Raw genomic sequence first — 7,955 nt, 5'->3', positions numbered from 1 at the left:
ACTGAAAAGGCAGAGACTAGTGGATGCCCAGAACTTGCTGATGAGCCATTCTCGCTAGATCAGTCATTTCCAGAAACCCTGTCAGAAACTAAGGATGGAGAGCGATAGGGGAAGACACCCACCACCACCACCCATACCTGTGCACAAACATACATGTGTCAGACAAAAGTGGATAAATGAAAGACGGGCACTCCAGATGTTCATACATACATGCAGATTCAGTCCCCAGAGGGTCCATATTCTAATCCTCAAAAACGGTTCAGGGGCCTCAACATGTGGAACCAAACCCATGCTTAGCATTTGTTTTTATGTTTGATGTTTAGAACTATCCTTAAATTATTCCTCCTTTGGTCTGTGTGTTCTAATGGAATAGAGGCCTACAATTCTGCCCCATGAACCCGGCAGCCTCCAATGAGACCTACCTATAGAGGAATGCTTAGTTACTCCTGTTGCCTGAGATATTTATACAGAACGGGAGTTTCCATATGTAAAACAGAATTTCCCTGTCTTCTGAGTGCCTAGTCTGTCCTTCAGGGCTGGCTTGCTACATCCTCATTCTGGCAGAGGGAGAAACAGCAAAACGAAGGCTGTGTCCTTCCTTAAGGGTAAACTTGTCCTCCCAAGGGTTCCCAACCCATCATTAGGGGTCCACCCTAATGACTTAGTGACGTCATGGCCCCCCTTATTACTGTCCCGTGGTAATTAAGTTTCAGCGTAGGAATGGGAGGGATTCCAAACCTAACAATTGATAACGGGCTCCCTTAGGTGTCCTCACGGCTCTAAGGACACACATAAGGACCCATTAGTCTCAGTATGTCAGATTGGAATAAGCACCCACGGCTGACCGTAGTTGTGCTCATTTGTAATCCTAGGAGAGAGAGGCACTTGGCCCCAGCCTGCTTGGAGAGCTCCAGGACAGTAAGCTACCCTTTAGAAAGCAAGGTAGACAACATGAGAGGACCAAGCCCAGAAGTGGTCCTCTGGCCACTGATGCATGCTCACCTGCACACATAAAAAACATGCACATACATGTACATGACAAGCCCTCGGCTACCTTAGGTCTGTTATGTCTGGATTCTGAGGCCTTCCCAATTGGCCTGGACTTGGGAATATATTGAGTAACCCAGGTAGTCCCCAGGCCAAGTTTTGAAAACAAGCCTATCCAGCTGGATTTTGGCCACTTCAAATGACTTGTGAGTTTGTTTTCGTGGTGGGTCTGTTTAATGTGTGTCTGCACACACCAGAAAATGTCCACTTAATGGAACTCCAAATTACCAAACCCTGCAAAGTTATCAAAGGAAAATGCTATGAGTTACTTTAGAAAATGAAAACTAAAGGCAGCAAAGCCCACAACGTAGAACCAAACTGAACACATGGGCCCTAGCACTGGGGCCGGGAGGCAGGAGGCTAAGGGCCTGACTCAAGTCGCGGACCAGCGAGAGGCAGCCGAGTTACTGACCCCAGAGAGCTGCAGTGAGGGCTCTGTGCCACATTTGTGGGTCTCTGTCAGCAAGAAACGGGTCTGGGGGTCAGCAACTGAAGAGTGCCCAGGCAGAACCTGTGTGCCTGTCTGTCTGTATTGCGGGCTCAAGTTTTGTGTGTTCTTGCTATGTAACAGACAGGGTCCTGTTACATGTATGGGCTAATTTCCTCTGTGCCTATGATCCAGGCGCTGCAACCTTGATCTGCAATTCCCACCTGAGGTCAATCAGCTAACAAGAGGCCTGACCTTTTCTGGCACCTGGCCTGGAAGCTCTTCCTGTTTACCTTTCACCTCCACGGTGGTCGCTCTCTTTCTGTGTCAGTATATTCTGCACCATGCCCATCCTGTGTGGTGTGCCTCTGCAGTTCTCCTCTTCCAAGTGTTCACTTCAGCAGAGCAGTTTCATTAGTGAAGTTCAGTGTCCTCAGGAGCAGGGCGAAGGAAGTGCTGTCCTCAGAAGGTATGGAACTCCTCGCTCCCTCCCAAATGAGGGAGGCCTATCTACCCTGAAAGAGAGCTGAGAGTGGTGGGGAAACTGACAAAACACAGCCAGGTGTGTGCGCAGGGGGTGCTGGGTGGAGGCCTGTGCTGGGCCAGAGCCTGTGGAGGCTGACTCTGAGGTGAGTCATCTTTGTTGTTCAGCAGGGTAAGATGGAGGGAGCTAACCTCTAAGTCTTATCTGCAGAGTCACTACCATCCGTGACCATGATCGTGAGAAGGTTAAATCTGAAACAGTGTAAGGTGCCTAGCACCGATATTTAGGCTCCAGATTCCATTGCTGAGGAAAAGAACACTGGCAGAAACTTGCAGGAGAGTGTCGGCCCCTACCCTCCTGGCTAACATTGTCTCCAATGTTCCATTTTGTTTTGGGGCGGAATCTCCCTGAGTCTCTCATGCTGGCCTTGAACCTGCAATCCTCCCACCTCTGCCTCCCCAGTGCTGAGGCTCAGGCATATGCCACAATGCCCAGCCAGCCTAACGGGTCTCATACACTTAGTGTTCTATTGCTGTGAAGAGACGCCATGAGCAAGGCAACTATTATAAGAGAGCATTTTATTGGTGGCTTGCAGTTTCATCAGAGAATTAGTCCTCCTCATGGCAGGGAGCCGGGCTGCAGGCACAGCTGGCACTAGAGGCTGTAGCTGAGAGCTACATACATCCTGGTCCACGTGCAGAGAGAGGCTGAGCCTGGCCTGGGCTTCTGAAACCTCAAAAGTGACACGCTTCCTCCAACAAGGCCACACCTCCTAGTCCTTCTAACCTTCAAACAGTTTGACTAACTGGGGACTGAGCAGTCTGAGATTATGAGTCTCTGGGGCCAAGCATTCACATGCATAGGTCTATGGGGGCTGTACCTATTCAAGCCACCACAGAGACAGACGGTAGAGGTGAGGAAGGAGAGTGGACAAGGTTCCGTTATGCGTCCATGAAATCATCATTCCTGGTGGGTGCAGCCCTTCCGGGGCAACTACTTTCAAATCACCTCTTCTCCGGCCTGTAACACCCTCACCTACTGCTCTGTAAGCCTAATGAACTTACTGGTTCCCCTCTCCTTGCAACCTTAGGGGGAGGAGGTAAGCCTTGTTGATGGCTTTCCCCAGGGAGGGCATTTTGTCCACACAAGGTCTCTCATTGGCTTGGAGCTCACCAATTAGGCTGAAGAGCCCAGGGAACCCAGGGAGGCTCCTCCCCAGCCCCGGGGCTTCAGCGAGCCCAGCATTTCAATAGGACTTGCAGAGATTGAATTGAAAAGCTCGTGTTCTTACCCAGAGAGCTCCTTTACCCACTAAGCTATCTCTCTAGCTCTCTGCTTTTAAATTTTTTATTACTAAAGCTGCTATGAACGTTCTCTCTTCTCCCCATTAATCCCTTTGAGTGGGAGAACTCAGGCCGGCCTGTGCTCACCACGGCCGTCTATGGCAGGCTTTTCAGTTAACACCCATTAACTGAACAAAGTAATGGGGTTCATGGTGATGCTTCCATGCAGTATGCGGGCCATCAAATTCAACCGATTTTCCCACCCCACCCTTACGCTTCAGCTGTGCCACTGAGCCAAAACAAAACCAAGACAGTTCAATATGCATCTCAGAAAGTAATGGATAGCTTTTAGCGTAAGGTCCGTGCACTATTCAGGACATTTCTACCCTAGCAAAGTGTTTGTCTTTTATCTGAAATCCATATTTAACTGTCTACCCTGCATTGTTTCCTCTGGAAATTATGTTTTAATTGCTCCAACAAACTCAAGCTTAATTGGACCTGGCACTGCATGTGTTATTTAATAATGTTGGTAGGTAGTAATAATTACATTTCTATTTGTTATGATTTATGGGTTTATGTGTGTGTGCTTGTTTGTATTGTTAGGCCCAACAAGAGCCTAAATATAAGAAGGTATAAAGAGAACTCAGGAAACTGATCATCGATGCAAAATCGTAAGAGGTGCATTCTGACCACTGCACAATGGGGTCACCCCTGCTGTTCAGCAAGGAGTGGCACCGGGAGACAAAGACCTTAGGTTTTTAAAAGACACAAGGCAGGAATCTCCTGGGGTTGCTATCTTGGTGATTCAGGATTGGATGAGGTATTTAACTTTTAAAATAATTGGTTAGTTCTGGTCACCCTTAGGTCTGGTCAGCCCTGTCGTAAATATCTGATCTCCAAGTCAGTTTGGAATTTCTTGCCATATGAGATATAGCTACAATTAAAGGTGGGAGAGTGATTAACTCATCCCATGTCTGTTCTGTGGAGTGGGGGTTTCAGGCTTTGGATCAAAGGTTAGGAGCTATGCAGGAGAAAGATTGGGGTCATTTGGCCCGGTTTCCAAACAAAGCTCATCTCACAGGTGCAGCCGGTGATTTATTCTCCATTTAGTAGGGATCTCTGCTTGTTCTCTTCCTTATCTCTGCCCTCAGAGATGGCTAATGTCAGGAACTTTTACATTCCTCGGCTCTCTGGAGAAGCACTGAGAGGCTTTAACTAACATGAGCCTAAAACTTGAAAATATAAGTTATAAGGCAATTAAAAGAAACATAGGGGGCTGGAGAGATGGCTCAGAGGTTAAGAGCACTGACTGTTCCTCCAAAGGTCCGGAGTTCAATTCCCAGCAACCACATGGTGGCTCACAAACCATCTATATAATGAGGTCTGGTGCCTTCTTCTGGCATGCAGGCATGATATTGTATAAATTATAAATAAATAAATCTTTAAAAAACAAACAAACATAGGTTACAAAGTTAGTCTGATTCTTTCAGTATATGTGCACCGTGTGTGTGTGTGTGTGTGTGTGTGTGTGTGTGTGTGTGTGTGTGTGCAATGCCCAAAGAGGACAGAAGAGGGTGTCAGAGCTCCTGTAACTGGAGTTACAGGAGGTTCTGAGCTGCCCAGTGTGGGTACTGGGAACTGAACCCAGGTCCTCTGCAAGAGTGTAAGTGCTCTTAACACCCCTCTCCAGCCCATGCGATGATAATTTTAAACGATACAGACACATACATAATTAAAAAGGAATGTTCTTGCTGCAGTAATTCAACAACTCTATGAATATATCTAACAAACCATTCTACTCATCACTGCCCACCTCAAAATTATCTGGAACAGAAGAGACAGAAGAAAATGGTGTCGTTTTCCAGAGAAGCCTTAGAAACTGCACCACCTACCAGCCTTCAGCAAAACAAAACAAAAACAGGAGCGCTGGAGCGATGGCTTAGTGGCTAAGAGCACTGGTTGCTCTTCCAGAGGACCCAGGTTCGATTTTCATCACCCACATGGCAACTCACAACTGTAACTCCAGTTCCAGCAAATCTGACCATCTCATACCTATGCACATAAAATAAAGTTATATAAATTATTTAAAAAAAAAAAAAGATTGCTTGCCAGGCTCGGAGGCACACACCTGTAATCCCAGCACTCGGGAAAGGAAGATTCGGGAGGGGAAGCGTGCCCCAGCATGAGGTGTGGGGTTCCATTGTGTAGGCAGGTAATGGGGAGCCACGGCAGGGTCTCTGGTGTAGACAGCTTCTTGGTTTGGGTATGTTGCAATGGAGAGGCAAGGCAATAGACATTAAGAGCAGGGAGAGCTCCCTGGCATGAGGACCCAGCCTCCTGGGCTGCTACAGGTACAAGCTGGCACCACCTAATTGGAAGTGCCCCGTATTGTCCTGACAGTGACCTGTGCACTTACTCTGCAAAGGACTGCTCTAGGCTGGGAGCACCACCAACCTCTTGGCTGGCATCCTGTGTCTGCAGAGTGTGAGTCCTTACTTTCCTGTTTAAATGGTTATCCCCGTGGCAAGGAACATGCCCCCAGCTGGTTTCCTTTTACTGCCTTCCCACTTCATTCTTGCAGGGAGGACAGACAAAAACCTGGTCAAAGTTAGGTTTGAGACAGGGTTTCTCTGTGTAGCCTTGACTGTCCTGGAGCTCACTCTGCACACCAGGCTGGTCTTGAACTCAGAGATCTTCCTGTCCTAGGATTAAAGGCATGTGACACCACACCCAGCTGCCTGTCTGGATCTGTAGTGGTTGCACAGTGTCCCATTCCACTTTGTAAACCTGTCATAATTTAGCTTTTTTTTTTTTGTTTTTTTTTTTTTTTTTTTTTTATAGGAGGGGGCTTTTGTAGCTTCCAACTTCTATTCCCAAAGAGCTGAGATCTGGCTTGCCCCCAGTCCAGGGTTTGGCTTCTCAACTTTGTCCTAGCCCCTTCCTTTAAGATGAATGGCCCTGCCTGTCCCACAGTGCCCTGCTGGTGCATTATGGTCTGTAGCCGTGGCTTCCTCCTCAGATGATTTACTAGAGTATGTTTTAGAAATATGCCATGTGTCCTTTCTGCTTCAGAAACCTGATTATCATTTCCTCCTCCTCATAGCCATCGCCTTTGTCACCACCCACCGCCACCAACATCATCATCATCTTATAAATCTCTCCAGGCCAGCCCATTTCTGACTTTTAATACCATCCAGCAAGTTAAAGCTTGGCTGTACTTCCCATCTCTGCTTAATTGCTGTGAAAAGGCTTGTTTTGTTCTGGGGATGGTGCCGGAGTGGGCACACACTGTTTCAAATTTGTCTCTCTCTCGTTTGTCTCCGTATCCCCATGTGCCCTGCTAAATGCCATCAAGGCCGTTTCCTACAAGAGAAGTTCCTCTCTGTCTTCTCCCTCCCTGCCAAGCTCCCGCTCCCACCCCTACCCAGCCACACTCCTGCACCACACCTTTAACCCTTCATGTTCCAGGGAAATGTCAAGGGTAATGTGGAAGGCAGTTTCCCACAGGCCACACTTGCTGGGTTTTGTTTGGAAAACTTTCTTTTACTGTCACACGGCAAACTGTTTGAGCAGGTGTTGTTCATCAATAAGTTTAACCAGCACCACTGTTTCTAGTGGGCTTTAGAAGCACTGCTCTGCTGGTATTCCCAGACACATTGGTATCTGAAGAGATGTACCAGGGGAGACGGGAATGCTGTTAAAGCCACAAGTTTTCCATCAGTGTTCATTCGTTCTCATCTGCACCCATTTGTTGCATCTGGAAGCTAGTGCTTTCTCCCAGCAAAGATACTGCTTCCCACCTACTCATGAGATTTAGAAGAGAGGAAAAAACTTAAAGGAAAAACTTAAAAACAAACTGCTGAGCTGCCAGCAGCTAAGAGCCCACACTTCTACAGAGAACCCAGCACAAACAATAGATTTTTTAAAAATCTTTAAAACAAAAATTCTGAGTAAATTACTAATGTTTGAAACAGAAGGAAAACTGGCTGGTCCTTGGGAACATGGCTCTGCCAGAGCTGTGATCTCAGACTTCTGGCTTCTTAGACTGTGATAGGATGATAGGTAACACACTTCTGTCGGTTAACCTGTCAAATGAAACAAGGAGAAAGCTGAGAAAAGTCTGTGAGGTTCGCAAACATGGAGGTCATGGTGGCCTTGACAAGAGCTATCAAACAGAATCGTGAGACAGAAACCATCATTAAAATGCTTTCACAGGCAAATGGGGAAGAGGATACAGAGACAGCAAGCTTGCATACTTTAGGCTTAGTGTTGCCAAGATCAACAGACAGCTGTGACAGTGTCTGTCCAGAAAGCATGGGGAATCCTGTCACATGGCTGCAAGAAACTGAGTTCTTCTGACAGCCTTGTGAGTTTAGAAGACAAGCCTGGGATCTAGAAAGGAATGTTAGCCACTGCCATCCTGCCACAGCTTGTAACCCAGATCTGTGCTGACCCCCCCCCAACCACTGTCACGGTTTGAACATGGGCTCACGTGATGACCGATTGGTTCCTTACTGATGAAGCTGTCTTATGGGGATTCTGGAAACCTCAGGTGAGACATCATGGGAGATGCTATTTTGAAGTTTATATCTGGCCCTTACCTACTCCTCCCCCTGCTCCCACAGTCATGATGCTCCCGAAATCAATGAAGCCGAAGCCTGATGACTGATATCTCTGAAGCCATGAGCGAAACAAGCTGTTCCTCTCCCGGGTT

The sequence above is a fragment of the Psammomys obesus genome, unplaced genomic scaffold (genome assembly GCF_907164565.1).
Source record: "Psammomys obesus unplaced genomic scaffold, mPsaObe1.curated_primary_1811, whole genome shotgun sequence".
NCBI lineage: Eukaryota > Metazoa > Chordata > Mammalia > Rodentia > Muridae > Psammomys > Psammomys obesus.
This window is presented reverse-complemented; position numbering follows the sequence as displayed.